The following is a 17,640-nucleotide window of genomic DNA, read 5'->3' as shown; positions in this document are numbered from 1 at the left end:
CACACCCGTGCATTTGTCTTACCTTTGGGCACATTTGTTGTTGTTGTTGCAACAGCAGAGTTGGGTAGTTGCGACAAACCATATACCTGCAAAGCTGAAGACATTTACTACCTGGCCCTTAATAGAAAATGTTTGCTGATCCCCAAGCTTGGCAATCTCTGGAGGAATAAATGAAAAATTGGTAACAGGGTTTCCTCTAGGAAGGAGCATAGGACCGCCGGGGTAAGAGAGGTAATTGTTGCTGGGTGCGTGTTTGATTTTTTAAAAAAATCTAATTCATTTACCAAAAGAGACATTGAGGAGGAATCTGAGCTCTTGTGGCCTCTGGAATGGGGCTTGAGACATTTTAAGTAGAAAGGATAATGTCCGAAGACATTTTAGACATCAATTATTAATATTTTACTGTTCAGAGTGCTTCCTAAAGGTAGGTCTGATGATGGTGGGCCAGGGTGCTGTCAGGGGAGGCTTCCTGGAAGCAGTGAGCCTTGAAAGCTGGAAATTGACAAGTATGGAGGGTTATATGGAGAAGAAGGTTGAGGACATGTCAGGAACTGGAACTCCACATTTTCTTGTACCTGATCCCTGATCCATGTGACAACAATGTTGTAAGGTAGGAATTTTTACCCTTTTTTGTTTGAAAGTAAAGTGTAAAGGTCACAGCTCAGAAGTTATGCAGCCACAATTCCAGCTGTAATAGATCGAATGCAAAAATGACCTCTGTTATCCCCACCCTCGCTCATTTATCCACATCCTGCATTGAGGATTTACAGTTCTTCCCATCGGGAGAGAGCCTATCTCCCTACCTTTTGCATAGGGACTGACCCTGTGACCTATTTTGATCTACAGACTGAGGCAGACGCAGCAATACCACATCTGAGCCTAGGTAACCAGGGGCCCTGCCTCTCTCTCTGGGAGCCCTGCACACCCTGACAACAAGCCCAGCTTAACCTTGTGGGTGAGGAGAGACACACCGCCTGCTTACTTCCATCGCCCCCAGTGACAGCTAGCTGACCACCAAACATGTGGGTGAACCCATCCTAGACCAGCCAGCTCCCCGCTCATCTGCCAACGGACCACGGACATCTCAGGAGCCCAGATCAGCTGAGCCTGCCCCAAAGGAATTGAGCCAACGAGTTGACCGTGATGGTGAATTTTATGAGTCAACTTGACAGGGCCATGGGGGGCCCAGATACTTGGTTAACAGTTATGCTAGCGGTGTTTCTGGGTGAGGCGAACACTTGAATTGGTGGACCGATAAAGCAGATTCCCCTCCCCAATGTGGACGGGCCTGAGCTAATCCATTGGAGGCCTGAAGGAATAGAACAAAAGGTGGAGTAAGGGAGAATTCTTTCTGCTTGTCTTTGAGCTGGAAGATGGGTCTGCGTCTGCCTTCGAACTCAGACTCCGGCTCCTGAGCTCCTGAGCTCCAGCTTGTCAACTGCAGATTTTGGGACCTCTCGGCCTCTATATCTATATAAGCCAATTCCTTACAGTCTCTCTCTCTCTCTCTCTCTCTCTCTCTCTCTCTCTCTCTCTCTCTCTCTCTCTCCCCACCCCATATTTTGCCTATTGGTTCTGTTTCTCTAGGGGACCCAGATTAATTCACTGACCTACAGACTCATGCGTCATCATAGATGCTAATTGTTTTAAGCCTCTGGGTTTGGAGTAGTTCATTACATAGCACTAGCTAACTGGTACACTATATCTGCCACTTTACTAGAAACCCTCTAATCTTGGAGGTGTCCCATCACCATCAGTTCTCTGGTGACCTAATCCTCACAGGGCAGGCATTCTTCTGTTTCTTCAAACAGCAGCTCTTCTTGAAATCCTGATACCTTTTAATTTAATCCAATCCCACGAATATTTGAGTGACTTGTGCCAGGTCCTGGGGCGATGGCCGTAAAGACTACAGGCACTGTTCCTGTGCTGAAGGAACATTCTGCTCACGGGGGAGCTAACATTAGACTAAGAATGACAAACGTAGTGAGCATTATGAGAAGTGGGGTACAGGCCCTAGGGGACCTGATTGAGGCTGGGGAGTCTGAGAAGCCTCCTGGAGAAGGTGACTTGAAAGGTGTGGGAGGGTGTAGGAAGGAGAGGGTGCTTTCCAGTGGAGGGAACCGCAAGTGAGAAATCTGGAGGCAAGAAACAGCATGTCCTGTCTGGGGGGAAGAGGGCTGGGCATGGCAGGTGGTATAGGACTTGGTCAGAGGATAGCCCTGGGGGCAAACCCTGGCTCACTACATATTGGCTGGGTGATCCCTGCCAAACCGCTTATCTCTGAGCTTGTTTACTTTTTTTATAAATTGGGTAATGGTACTACCCAGCTCCTAGGCTTGTGGCGAAAATAAAACATGATAATGTGTGTAAAAAGTAGCATTCAGGAATCCCTGACCATACATTTTCACTATAATTAAAAAACAACATTTTATTGAAGTGCCATCAACACTTATGTATCCTCACCCAGGTTCACCAAATACGAACACGCACGTCATTTGTTTTACCTCGCTCTTTATATATGATTGTCATTACAAAATCATTTGCAGGTATTTTGCAGACATCATGGCCCTTCACCCCAAAACATTTCACTATGGATCGGACACAGAACCACAGAGCAATCATCAAATTTGGGAAATTTAATGTTGAAACAATACCTCTTACCTAGCAACACATATTCAAAGTTCAGCCCATATCCCAATATCATCACTTTTTTCTCCTGACCCATGACTCAGTCTAAGATTGCACATTGCAATTCATTGTCATATCTCTTTAGACGCCTTCAAAATCTGCAGTCTGTCCTCAGCCTTTCTTCATCTTTCATGAGCCTGATGCTTTTGAAGGCAACAGGTCAGCTGTGTTACAGAACGTCTCTCAATGTGGGTTAGCCTGAGATTTCCCCAGGATTCGATCTGGGGTATGATGTCAGTTTATCCCCAAGTAGTTGATGGTCCCTCTGATCACTTGGTTAAGGGGCTGCCTCCTCCGGAAAGCTTTTCCCTTTGTCATTAATAAGTCATGTAAGAATTTTAGAAATGTTGCCCGTCGTTAGAAAGGCTCAGAGAGGGTCATTTTCAGTTTTTATAGGAGTACACAGGTTGTGGGGCAACTGTCTTCCTGTCTGTTGATACGCAGAGAATCTGAGGCCCAGAATGAAGAAAACACTTGCTTAAGATCACACGGTTGAGACCAAGGCCAAGTTCAAATGGACTCCTCTTGCTCCTCCCTACCTGTGGCCACCCAGGGGTCAGGAAGCAGGGGGCACCTAGGGGCTGCTGGAGACCGTTGCCTTGGGCGTCACCACCTGACTCCTTCAATGTGGCCCCAGCGTTTCACTGCCCATCACTCCAGAAGCCCCTCAGAAGAGGACACCTGCAGACGAGCCTTGACGGATCAAGGTGGCTAAAGTAGCTCGAGACAGGAGACCAGCTGTGCACCAGCGGCAGCCACAACTGCACGGACCCAGACCCGAGGCGGCTCACCTGTGGCAGGTGGTGGCTAAACCTTGCCCCTCCCCCCAGGCGCTGCTGGGAACTGAACGTTGGCGATGTGGGGGCCCCTCCTGCTCTGGGCAATGAACCCTAAATATTCCCCTGGAAGCACAGCAGAAATCACAAATCATTCATCAAACAGAATGTGGCTGGGAAACCTGAGCCCATTCTAAGGAGACAAGCCTGTGAAGGGCTTATCCTTCCTTGTCTTATTTTTCCAGCTGTGCTGTGGGGAGATGCCCCCTTCACATGAGAGGATCACCAAGGCCTGGTTTGAAAAGAGAGTTCACTTCCTGACTTTGGCCTTGAGGTCCTGTGAGGTCCAGCTGCTGACCAGCACTCCCCATCCACTTGGATCCAGCCACACTGGCCACTTTCTGCTCCTCGAACGTGCAGCTCTTGTTTTCACCCTGCAATGGGTTGAATTGTGTCCCCCAAAACATATTGAAGCCCTTGGAATGTGTGGATGTGACCTTATTTGGAAATAGGGTTTTTGCAGATGTCATTAGTTAGGGATCTTGAGATGAGGTCATCCTGGATATAGGGCGGTCCCTGAATCCTTATAAGGAGGCCGTGTGGAAACAGACACACAGCGATGATGGAGGCAGAGACTGAGTGGTGCAGCCACAAACCAAGGGTTGCTGGCAACCACAGAAGCTGGGAGAGCAAGGACAGATCCTTCCCTAGTGCCTTTACAGGGAGCATGGCCCTGTGGACACCTTGATTTCTGACCTCTAGGCCCCAGAACTGTGAGAGGACACATTTCTGCGGTTCTAAGCCACCCGGCTTGTGGTTGTCAGTTACAGCAGCCCGAGGAGATAACCTGTCACCTCAGGGCCTTTGCACATCCTGAGCTATTCCTTCAATTCTTCAGCTGACCAAGTCCAGCTCATCCTTTGGACTTCAGCTTAAATGCCTTGTCCTCAGAGAGGACAAGGGTCCACATTGCAGTGGGTCCACTTGCATGGTGCAGTGGGTCCACGTTGATTTTGCCTCTGCAGCTGCCTCCGCTTTCCCCAGCCATCTGTGATTACATAGGTGTTTGCTCATCCACAGTTTTAGTGGCTGTGGCCCCCCCTAGAAGGTAAGCCTCCGTGGGCAGGGGCTGGGTCTGTCTTTGCTCACTATAATACATGAAGGGACGTGCCACCTGCTCCCACGTCCATGAAGGACTGTTGGCAGTGTCTCCTCAGCTGCAGAGAGCTGCCTCGGCCCAGGTCATGTCCCTTCCTGTGTGGCCACAGTCCAATGACTGCTTGATGTAGAGGGTTATAAAGGCCCAGCCTCCTGGTCCTAACTAGGGACAACCTTGAAGCCTCAGCCCAGCTTCAGAATTTTTCATAAGGTCAGCTGAGGCCACTTGGGGCCTTGGAGCTCAACCCAAGTGTTTCCGCCCATGTCCGCTTTTGTCCCTTCCTCAGGCGCTTGTTGGTCCCAAGACCACCCCCCAATGAACCTCCCGTGTGCTCAACTCCATCGCTGAGTCAGCTTTCTGGGACTGGTCCCCACCTGGGACACGCACAAGAGTATCCCAACATTGGACGCAGGGCAGGCGAGCAATACAAGCTGTGTAGAACAGTTATTCAAGGCAAATGAATGAATTTGAATTGCTGTGGTCCCCCCACCCCCTCCTGCCTGCCCCACAGGTCCCAGGCCTGTCATCCTTTGTCTGCCTATAAGAGTCTTCATGGGAAAGTTAGCTTAGCTTGTTTTTTGTTTTTTGGTTTTTTGGTTTTGTTTTGTTTTCAGTAAAAGATCTTCTAAATCAATAGTCAGCAAACTTTTTCTGTAGCGTGTCAAATGGGAAATGTTTTAGGTTTTGCAAGTCATACAGTGGTATCTGTCACAACTACTCAACCCTGCCATTTTGAGCAGCCACAGACAATACGTACATGAATGAGATGGCCACATTCCAATAAAACTTAGACAAAACTCAGGCAGTGGGCCAGGTTGCTAAACCCTTGGCTTCCATTTATCTTGTCCCCAGTGACTAGGAAAGCAAGGCGAGGGCCCATTCTCATCCCACGTTGGAGTCCTGCTCTTGTAGTCGGCTGAAGATAATACTTTCAAAATTGTGTTTTGTGGGACAACGTCCAGCAAGATGTCTCTAATCCTTCTATGGAGGGAGGAAGGGGTAGGGTGTCCAAGTTTGTTGAGAAAATGCTGTATATCATACATAACTCACCCCTACAAACTCTCAATGCCCCTCAAGACGTGCAAGTCTTGGAAAAGCCCTTCAGTTAACATCCCTGTTTTTCACAGTGTGTCCCACATTTATCTGAGCCCTAAGTTCTTATATTGTGGACTATCTATGAGTGGGAATTACAGCCCTATGACAGTGATGACATTGGGTTCAGCTAGACAGGTGTGGCTCTGCTGTAAGGAAGCAAACGTGTTCATTCACTCACTCACCCATTCATTCATTCATTCATTCAAATACATAAAGGGCACTTGCTCTGTGCCAGGCATTGAAACACAGCAGTGATCAAAACCGACATGTTCTCTGCTCTAACGGGGCTCATCGTCTAGTGAGAGCGACCAACATTAAAAGGCATGCGTGCATCATCATTGTCCCCTGAGTGTGACACTCATTGTGAGGCAAGCTTGTTACCATCACTGGCACCATCTGGGAGGAAAAGGGGGCTGTATTTCTCCAGGGTCAAAGGCCTAGGTCAGATTGCTGTACTTCTGGGTGAGAAGCGAGTTCCCAGCCAAACCAAAATGCTGTGCCTGCCCACCCCTCCTGGCTTTCCTCTTGGAGTACACGGTGTCACCATCTACCTAGCTGTTCTTGTCCCTTCTACTGATGAGCTGAGCCCTGGAAAATCACAGCATGAAGTAGCCCATCCTGAGATGATGGCAGAGACCCTTGGGAAGAGCCAGGACATAGGAGGGTTCCAATTTCATCTCTGACACTCCCTGCTGTGTGAGCGTGGGGAAGTCAATATCCCTCTCTGAACCTCATCTTTTAGTTATAAAACAGGACCAGTAACGCCCACCTCCAGGGTGGTGGCCAAGATTTGAAACAATATATTTGTACTGCGTATCGTGGTGCCAATAATAACAAAATGATATTTTATCGTGGTGCCAATAATAACAAAATGATATTTTGACGTGCCAGACACTGGTTAAAAGGATTCGATGGAATAGCGCGCATAAACCTCACACTCACCCAGCGAGGTAAGTGCAATTATTAACCCCACCTTTCAGGTGAGGAAACTAAAGCACAGAGAGGTGAAGGGACTCCATTGAGCTCAGTCAGCCAGGCAGTAGCATGTGAGAACTTAGAGCCTGTGTTCTATCCACTGTGCCGTACAGAGTAAAGCTGCTCCCTGATTGGTCAGCGTCAGCTTGACGCTGCTTTGCTGATTTCGAATTTCTGTCTCCTAGTGCTCTTGCTAAACGCCCATCATGTCCCCAAACCCTCCATCCCCTTATCCCCTTTCCTCATTGTTTTCTCAGCTGATCTTTCTGTGGCTTAGAATGGTTCCCTGCAATTCTACAGATGTACCAGCAGGTAGCGCCAGAGGATCACATATAAACACACGCAGAGCGGCGGGAGCTGGGGGAAAACCCTTGTGAACCCGAATCCACAGAGCAGGAAGTTTCGAGAACACTGCCCACAGGCCTGCACCAACGCCAGAGACTAATGTCCAAATTGGCTTGGTGCACAATAGATGGGACTCATTCCTGATTCCGCGCCTTTCGGGAGACAGACCCTGCCTCCTTGCCACCAGAACCCTGTTCAGCATAGCGCCTGACCATAGTGGGTCAATAAATATTTCTAGATAAATGGATTCAAACCTGGAGAAAGTTAAAGGAAGCCAGAGGAATCTACACGCAGACAGCCAGAGGGAGAGCTCTGTCTGGGAAAGAAGGCAGGGACCGTGGGCCGGGCAGGGGACCAAGCAGAGGAAAGGCTACTGAGGTCTGGAAGATATTTCCGTGGAAGGCGGCTCTGCAGAGTCAGGGGCAGGGTAAGCAGACACCCAGGATCCTAGGATGCCAGGACCTGGGACAGTGGGAACCCACACCTTAATCCCTGCAACCTGAGGATGTCACCTCATATGGCAAAGATAAATAGTAAATAAAAGTAAGTGTCTTTGCAGGTGTGATTTTAAGTTAAGGCTTTTGAGATGAGATTATCTCGAATTATCCGGGTGGACCCTAAATACAGTTGCATGTGTCCTTACAAGAGGGAGGCAGACGGGGGAAGATCTGACACCACAGAGGAACAGGTGACGTGAAACGGAGCAGAGAGATTTCAAGACTCCAGCCTTGAAGACAGGAATGCTGAAAGGGAAGGAATGGATTCTCCCTCAGAGCCTCAAGCTTCTTGACAAGGTCACAGCTCTCTGGAGTTGCCAGGGTCCTGGTACTTTATCAGTAAAACCTACCACGGGCTGCTTGCAGCCCAGCAGGCTCTTATTGGAAGCTGGAAAATACAAAAAGCAACCCTCTGGCCCTTCCAGTCTGTCCTGCCACTTCCTATTACACACATTACAGGAACAAGGTTACATTACGGTGGTGAGAGCTTCCCACACAACGTCAAGGCTTTGCTTATGCGGGATTTCTCCCTAGATGCCATAACTGCTTTTATTTAAATCTGGATAACTCCAGGCAGAGAAGTGTGGTGGCCAAGAAAACAAATTCTGGAGCCAGGCACCCGGGGACCTTAGCAACAGTGGGGAGCTATTACCTCTTTTAAGTGTGAAAAGGTAAGGGGGAGGGTGACGTAGCAGCCACGCAAGAGAACCTCTCAGCTCCTTCCACAAGAGCCCGCGAGAGGACTATCCTTGTGTGACAGCCTGCAGGTGTGCCACCTTTGGGTCTGTGGCAGTGTCCATGCCAAGGCTACACTCCCTTTAGGCTGCTCCCCACCAGTCACCGGGCATGGTGGGGTCTTAGAGCCAGGCCATTTCTAGCCACTGTTGCTCTCCTCTCATGGACAGTCTTTGCTCTGAGCCCCCCAGTGAACTGGCCAAAACGTTCTCAGCGCCGTGCTGCAGCCTGAGACGACTCCTACCTGATCCTCTTTCCTTCCCTCTCTCCCTTCCCAAGTGTCAGGCCTGTATCCCGATCTGAAGGGTCTCCTTGACCCCTCCTGCGCTCTTCCCTTTATCCTTGCCAGCAGAATCAGATACTCTTAAAGGTCTTCCCAGCAGAAGTCCTTCCCAACAGCTTCCACCTACCTACCATTCGCCAGAACTCAGGCACATGGCTCTCTCTAGCCGCAGGGAATGCTGGGTAATGTAGTCTTTCAGGTGGACATGTTGCCACGCCTGACAAACTCGAGTCCTGTGAGTGAAGGAGACAAGGATGGGTGTTGGGTCTTTTCCGTACAAGGAGCCCATGGCGGAGGCTGCCAAAGTTGTCCAGCGGGAGGTGATGGTAGCTGGGATTGGGATGGTAGCAGTGTGGATGGAGAGGAACATGGTGATGTTTCCCTTGTGTCCATCTCTGAGTCATCTTGGGAGACCTCCCCTGGCTTGCTGCTCCTGATGCTGAAGGGAGCAGGACCGGAATCCAAACCTCCCCGCCCTCCTGCCATCTCACATGGTCATGATGGAGTACCCTACTCCATGAAATGGGGACATTCTCAGTGAGACACGTCTCAAAAAGACGTGGCTTTTTCCACCTGCCATGTAGAGGGCCACATGTGATGCCGTGTCTGAATCACTGGATGGGGAAAGCTTGCTGTGTTCCAGGTTGGGGAAACTGAGGAAAACTTAAGCTAAATGACCCCATGACCCATCACATCATCGGTCCTCGGGGTGGTCATTATGCCAGGCTCTTCCCCATGTGGTCTCACTTAGTGCCCTCCCCAACTCTGTGAATTCATTATTATTATTATTATTATTTTATTATGGGAATCTGCTTAGAGAGATGGGGCAATGCTACTGCTGCAGCTCATGATGAAGATGAAGGTCATATTTATTGGGTGTGTACAATGTGCTGACTACTGCTCTAAGCACTGTGAAGTATTACCCTAGTGAAGTTTCATAATTCACCTCTCAGGGAAGTACTATTATGATTTCCATTTTATAGATGAGGAGACTGAGGCTCAGATAGGGACTTTCTCAAGGTCACACAGTTGGACAGCAGTGGCACCATCTGGCAACTGACCCTGTGCTTTTAATGACAGTATGGTGATGCCTTTCTTGCAAATTGAACCAAAATATTTGCTCACTCAAATAATTAAGTTCCTACCTTATCCCAAGTGCTTTTTGTGCACAATCTTATTTACTCCTATGCAAACTACTGGCTTCAACAACTAGTCTTATGCCCTTTTAACAGATGAGGAAAGGGATGCCTAGAAAGGTTAAGTGACTTGCTCAAGGTCACACAGCTCGAAAGTGAGAGAGTCAGATTTGAACCCAGGACTCTGTGACTTTGGAGCCTGGGCTTTTGCTCTTGATTCTTTCTCCAAGGGCAGCATGCTGGGGTGGGGCTTGGCGGGTAAAGGGCCAAGCCCAGAGGACATAAGACAGGCAAGTCCAGCCTGCATCCTTCCCAGGCTCTGTCTGCCCCTGGGACTCTGCCTCACTCACACGTACACAGCTGCCAGGGATCAAAGTCCTCTCCAAGATGTATTTGCTGTGAGTTCTAAACAAACGGGTGTTAGCATGCAGCTAAGAGAAACATTGGGAGGACACGATGTATGAAAGCCGACTGGCCTTTAAAGTCCTGGTGATTGATCAGTCCCCTCTTTGGTCTCATGCTCTTAGGGGGCCAGGATGGAGAGGCAGGGAGACTCCAGTTCTGGGAACACTGGGCAGAGCAGTGGCTACCTAGCTGGCACCTCCACACAGCCCAACTCGTCACAACTTCCGCCCTGGGGAGAACTTCCCTTCCAACCAAAAAGCCCATAAAACCCACCCCCACAAAAATAATAACCACCAACTACCATTTATTGAATGATTACACTAACCATGCTAAGCATTTCCCATGCTTTGCTCCTTTTAAGCCAAACCACAAGGCAGGTATCTCCACGGACCCATTTTATAGATGAGCTTAAGAGCACCAGTGAAGCCGGATTCTATCTGGCACTCAGCAAATCCTCATTGATCGAGAGCGTGGGACACCGTTCCTACCCTCTAGTTGCTCACATCTTTAAGGAGGAGACAGAGAAAGAGACCCTTGGCATCCAGCGTGATGAGAACGAAGCAGAGAGGATGCCCAGCCATTGCTCGGCAGTCTGGGTAGACCAGTTGTTTCCTCGACATAATCCCTTCTATTTGAGTCAAAGCCGACTTTGCTTTATGCCAGCCTTACTGCTTGTTAGATATGTTGCGTATCACTCACTCTGACAATTTCTATGAGAGCCTGAAGGCCCCAGAGGAGGCCCTTGCCTGTCTGGGTTGGTCAGTGAAGAGAAACCGAGAGGAAGTGAAAGGGCGGGGGGCACCAGAGTTGAGGCAAAGGAGGAAAAGGGGCCAGCGAGAGGGCGATTCTAGGAAGAAGAGCAACGTCTCTGTGTGTGTGTGTGGGGGGGGGAGGACTTGGCATTCGAGGGTCTAAGATGCTCGGTGTGCTGGGGTCATAAAGGACAACAGAAGGCACCACGAGATTAAACTGGAGAAGTAAATGTGGGTCCAGTCATATTGGACCTTGACCTTGGTCAGGAGTTTGGGTTGCCACATCTAGATTCTGGGCAGGGGAGTGATATGGTTGACTACCTTCAAACCCCTTGACCGTGCCCAGTTCCCAGGACCGTGAGAAGTCAGCTCCCGGAACCAGGATGTGGCTCTTGAGTCCCTAACTATTTGCCAGTGACTTCTCTAACACTGCTCTCATGTCTCAGGAAATAGCATATTTGGGGACTGAGGACAGATACTACACCAGGTGACTAAGAGCAATTGGGGGACCTATGAATTGTGCTTCGGTTGACCCTTTTGTTCTCAAGGCCAATGATACATGTAGTGTTTGGGCCTTGACCAGGGGAGACAGAAAAATGAAGTGAATGGGTTTTTCCTAAACATATTTGAATGCGCACACATCTGTTGTGGGAAACAGATGAGATAATTTCCTTAAAGGGCTCTGCACACACCCCGACATAGAGAAAGTGCTCAATAAAGAACCAAGGTCCTTATTCACAGCATGTATGTCTCAGCTATGTGTCCATCTCCCAGTCAAGGATACAGTGAGGAGCAGACCTTTACATAAAGCTTGTAGGATTGATAGAATGGGATTCAAGCTGTGTGTTTTTCATTGCCCATAGAATGACTTATTCCTGTTTACATGAAATTTGCACTTTATTTCTTTATATAAAATGCCTGGAAGACTTAGTACCTTGGCTCTGAGGCATTTGTCCATTTCCATGGTGTAAATACTCCCACCAAGGCTGATTTCTATAAACAAGATGTCACTGAATGCAGAGTTGGGAAGAGATACACAGCAGCACCCCATTACGTAACATTTCTACCAGCCGGAAGTAACCTCAGGAGCATAGAGTAAAATGTAGTAAGGCAACTAGAAAGTGGTGAGGTTTGAGCATTGCTTTGGTTTTTAATTTAATTGTAAGTTTACGTAATTGTTAATCGTGACTCTGTTTAACTGATTCACAAAATTCCTGAAAATTTAACAGCTGCGGTGCACCTCTGTCTCCGGCCCTTCTATGTCTCAGTTGCCACAGCCCATAAAACCAGGATGATAGTATTTCCTACAATGGTTGTTGGGAGGGTTTGAGAAGATGTGTGCAAAGTGCTCAGCACAGGTCACATACTCGAAAAAGGGAGCTGCCACCATCCCAGGTCCAATTAGACTTTGGGACCTTGAGGTTTCTGAGGGTGGAAACCCAAACCCTTCCAGCACCTCATTCATTTCTATTTCTCCCACAGGAAATGGAAACTGGGACATTGGAGAGAGTTGAGATGTACTACCTGCCGATCACATTGCAGGTGCAGTGGCTTCTGTGTATGTCAGCTCATTTTTTTAAGCCTTATGTCCCTCTGTCTTTATCTATGTATCATCTATCTATTGTTTATGTAGTTATAATATGTCTTAACAAATTGATATCCAAGTATATACACCATTTTACATTTTGCTTAAATGTTACAATTCTTATTACAAAGATAGCACAGAGATAGTAAGCTTGTTGCTGGAATCCAGCAAACGTTTAATCAATCTTAGGTACTCTTATTTGAGAATATGCCCATAACTGTTGTTGAATCAACGAATGAAGACAAAAGGAAAAGGAAATACTTTCTCTCAGCTCAGATCTGACCACTGTAGATTTTCTGGTGTATGCCCTTCCAGTACTCCCCACCCGCCCCCCCACCCGGTTCTTATAACTATAAAAAACAAAACTCACAAGATTATCTTGTACATGCTGTTTCATGCTTTGATTTTTTAAATGAATGGTAAATATAAAATTCAACTCTAGACGACCTACAAGAAAAGAGGGAGTCAATGGCATGAGCCATGGTCACTGTTCAGGTTACTAGCAACCCCAAAATTAATCAGTGAGATTTTGCTTCTGATCTGGTTTTGAGGCTGGGGTCCCTGTAGCCTTTGCAAAGTTAAGCCCATGGCATATCCGTCGCCAGCATCTGTTCTTCTGCCCAGCACTGGTGGGTCCTGGTCCTTCCGCGACCTGCAGAGACAGGGCCAGGGGCCCGGCAGGGCGGGCTCCCCCCTCGCCCAGCCTGGCCCCGCCCCTCCGGCTGAGCGGCTCCATCAGTCACGTGTCTGTCCCTCCCACCCTCCCGCCTCTCTCCTACATGCGTCTATAATCGTGTGCTCTGGGGAGGGTCCGGGCAACAGCTGCCTTTGATCAGCCCAACATCTGGGAGACTCGGCACTTCAAGAACGCTGACTGGTGATCAAAGGTGGGAACGCTGTGACAGCTGAGACTTGGCAAGGACCCAGCCCGGCTAAATGCTCCGGTGGGGGAGGGGAAAGAGGATTGGGAGGGTGGGGAGCAAGGAGCAACCCACCCAACCACAGGAGCCTGGCGCTAAGGGCAGTTAGGAGCATGAGCTCTGCTCCAGTGACGTTGACTCTGTGCCTCAGTTTCCTCCTCTGCAAAATGGGGATAATAACATGAGGAGCAAATGAGCTAAGATCTGAAAAGTGTCTAGAACAGTGCCTGGTTCCCAGGGAGAGCTCATACATGCCAGCGGGTGTCACTGCCCTTCTTGTTCCTAGAGCCAGGTCTGGGAGAGAACGACCAAGTCTGCATCTTTCCAAAAGCTTTAGTACCTGCTTACTAACTTGCAATGAACTGTTTCAGGCCTCAGTTTCTGCATCAGTAAAATGGCGAACCATAAGATGTTGAAATTAGGCAACAGTATGATTTCTTTCCATTTGACCCATGGAGAAACTGAGGTCTGGATATGGGAAGTCACGCAACAAGGAACCAGCCCGCTATTTACCCACCTGGGAGGTACCTCAAGCCCCAAATTGGAAGCTGCACTACTGCTGCTTACTGGGTTTTTCCTTGAGGCCAAGAGTTCTCCCACTCCCTCCTACAGGTGGGGTTTTAATAATACCACCACCAGCAACAGGCAACTTAATTTTTCTGACTTTACATTGCTTATTGAAGTATAACATCCAGGAGAAGGCGCATATCAGCACACTAAATTGTCACAAACTGAACACAGCCTGGGAACCAGCAGCCAGATGGAGAAGGTTCCCAGTGCCCCGGAAATGCCATCACGCTCCCTTTCCGGTCACTGCCCCTGGCATGGAAACTGCTTGCTTTCATTTTGATTTGTTGCATGTTCACTAAAAACCAGGCAAAGCAGAAAACCGCCTGGCAGGCACTGGCCTCACATAAACCTGGCAACAAAACTCTGAGGCCGGCACTGTTATGATCCCCATCACACAGATAAGAAAACAGAGGTGCAGAACGTCTTAGTAACTTGCCCACGGTCACACACTTGTAGGTGAGGCTTGGGCCCTGACTTTTACTGTTTTAGGAACCATGCTTGGGAGTGGCTTGGTAGGGAGAGCATTTTTGATTTTGGGAAGGAAGGGGGTGTTAGGGAAGCAAGCTTACAAATACTAATGTATCACCCCTCAGGGCTTTTAGGAAATAGAGCTGGTCAGGGGTCCAGGGGGCTTCTACTGGTGTCCCCAGCTGCTGCCAAGCAGTGGCTAGTGGTTTGCCCTCAAGGACTGGATACTACACTCCCTACACTTCTTCTCTCACCCTCCCAGTTCTCTCCTCCAAGAGCTTCATCAGTCCATGCAGGAGACGTGCTGATGGCACCAGGGAGAAGGGCACCTACTGTCCCTGTTGTGTTAGCCAGCAGGGTATCTTAGCCTCGGTCTGAAAGCAGAGCTGGAGGCAAGGTTTGTGTGCAGTCAGTTGACTTGGGAAGGGAATCCAGGGTCAGGAAGGAGGGGCAAGGAAGGAGAGAGCCAACAGAGGCACGTGTTACTCTCTGAGCCGTGGCTACAGGCAGCTGGTATGGATCCTGCCGGACGTAGGAAGCCTCATGAAACGTATCTCAGAAGCGTCTGCTCAGGGCAGAAGAGAGGGAAGCCATCAGCTCCTAGACCCCAGGGTCAATGTGACCTCATGGCTGTCAACTCCCACCCACTTCTAGGTTGTGTGTTGGTGAACTGGTCCCTACAAAAGTGGCAGGGGTAAGAGGTGGGCTTGAGTAGATAGAGGAGGTCTACTGACCACCTCCCACCATCCTCAGTCCTTCCTCCACTCCCAGCCCCCTACCCCGTTGAACACTGTCCTTCCCTCTTTTGCTCTGACACCATCCCTGACAGCACAAGATGCTACCTGCCCTACTTGAAGACGTCCTTAAATTGTGTTTCCCACACATTCTTAGGCTGATGTCCTAACCCCTCATGCCCCAGCCTGTGACCTTATTTGGAAATGGAGTCATTGCAGATGTAATTAGTTAAGATAAGGTCATACTGGAGTTGGGTGGGCCCTTAATCCAATACAACAGGTGTCCTTTAAAAAAGGGGGAAATTTGGATACAGAATTGCATATAGGACAAGCACGGATACCACTGACGTTGAAGGCAGAGATCAATAGCAAAGATTGCCAGCTAAGGAGAGGCAAGAAACAGATTCCCCTCCCTCTCCAATCCCGGCCTCAGGAGGAACCACCCCTGCAGACACTTTGACCTTGGACTTCCAGCCTCCAGAACTGGGAGAATACATTTCTGTTATATAAGCCACCCACTTTGTGGTAATTTGTTATGGCTGCCTGAGCAAACGAGTCAACATCCTCAAATAGAAGTTTCAACACTGCAAAAAGAAGAACTTCTGTCTTGGGATGTGTTTTGGGTCATGGGCCATGTGGATAACAACAGATCCTCTCTACGAACATTCACGTCCACAGAGTATTTTGGAAACAACTTTCGGAAGTTCTCGGCTCTCCCCAACCCCGTCCACGGCTTCAGAGGCATTCTGGAGATGGTTAAGGACTCAAAGAGGCAGTGCAATTTCACGCGGGAGTGAAGAAGCATCTCTGGGCTGATTAAGTCAAGTGGATTTGACATACAGATGTTCTTTTTATGAGCAACCTTTGTAGAAACATAAATCAGGAGAAGGGAGCAAAGTCTATAACCTTTTATGATGGGTGGGAGGGGCATGAGCGGCAAAAACCCTGGGCAAGGATTCGGTACCAACAGTATCCCTGATGTCATGGCAGCTTCCGGCTCACAGGAGGTGCTCGCCCATGCTTGCCCCCTTCCGCTGGCCCCTGGGAAAGAGGGACAGATCCACAGAACCCAGCACTTTGCAGACCAGAAAAAGTCTCACGGAGCTAAATAAATATTTTAAGTGGATTGCCCAGGTTTTCTGAAGATTTGCATGGTCAGTGCTCCATTTGGAGTCCCCAGATGGATCTGTGCGAACACCCTCTGGCTTCTGGGAGCTTTGGCTCCTTGCAGTGGCACCTGTGGCTGCCTTGGCGGTCTGCTCCCAGGCTCCCCGGCCACTCTGCCTGCAAGCCCAGAGGGCTGAGGGTGCCAGGAGACAGAACACATCCCGGCACCACTCTGGAAGGACCAGTACAGGGGTGTAAAAGCTGAACTGCTTTGCCTCGAGTGAGCTGGGAGAAGCCCTGAGGTTTAATTTACACTCCTGAGCTCCCCACCGGATCAGGCTAAGCTGAGGCTTTGCTGAAACCTCCCCCTGCCTCGGCTCTCCCCTGCCCCTCCTTTGCTTCCCTTCATCACCTATTGGCTTCTGCGAGCACGTCTTTAATAAATCACATGCATAAGACTCTAGGTGTCAGTTCCTGCTTCTGTGAACCTGACGTACACGGGGTGATTTAGTCTGTTCTGAGCATCCCGAGCATCTTCTCAAATACCGTGGGATGTGTGCTGTGGGCCTGGTCCAAACTGGGCTTAAGAGATACGAGGAGAGAGACTAGGAAGGGAAACCTGCTTCAGTCAACACGGCGATCACGGCAGGCATGCTGAAATTAAGCCCGAGTGTCTTCATCGCAGCACTACTGACATTGGGAGCTGGATAATTCTTTGTGGCGGGGGCCGTCCTGGGCATTGTAGGATGCTGAGCAGAGAACACAGGGCTCAGTGTTACGCCTAGCAGGTCAAAAGGAAGGTGGGACTAGTAATTACAAATGAACCATGAATATCCTTGAAAAGATTGGGTAGAGGGCCAGGGTGTGTGTGTGTGTATGTGATGACTAACCAACCAAATCGCTATTCCTAGGACTCAGGGTTTCCCAGATGTGGGACTTTCAGTGCTACACCCAGGAGATTCCCAGGCAATGGTCACCCTAATAGTGGAAGGTGACTGAAGCCACCTGATACATAAAGATCCTAAATAAATAAGCTTTACCTGCAGCCTGCAGGTGACGCCTTCACCAAAGTCTATTTCTAGTATTTACGTGGTAATAAACTGACCAGCAGGAAGCGTTCTCCAGACATGACCTCATTTTCCTCCTCACGATATCAGAAGATGGTAGCTTGATGACGGTTGATCCAAACCCTTGTTTTGAAGACAGGGTCATTATTACCAAGCTTAGCTCTTCTGTGCCCAGGTCACATGGCCCATGAGTGTAAGGCCCCATCCTCCTGGACCTGCTTTCTCACGCTCTCTGGAAGTGAGAGGGACCCTTGCAGCTGTCTCCCATCTCCCATCTTTTTATCCCACAATCTCCCTCTCTCTAAAAAGAGAGACCGACCAGCTTAGATCCTGGTTTCCAAGT

The sequence above is a fragment of the Rhinolophus sinicus genome, linkage group LG16 (genome assembly GCF_036562045.2).
Source record: "Rhinolophus sinicus isolate RSC01 linkage group LG16, ASM3656204v1, whole genome shotgun sequence".
Classification (NCBI taxonomy): domain Eukaryota; kingdom Metazoa; phylum Chordata; class Mammalia; order Chiroptera; family Rhinolophidae; genus Rhinolophus; species Rhinolophus sinicus.
Note: the sequence above shows the minus strand (reverse complement) of the source record.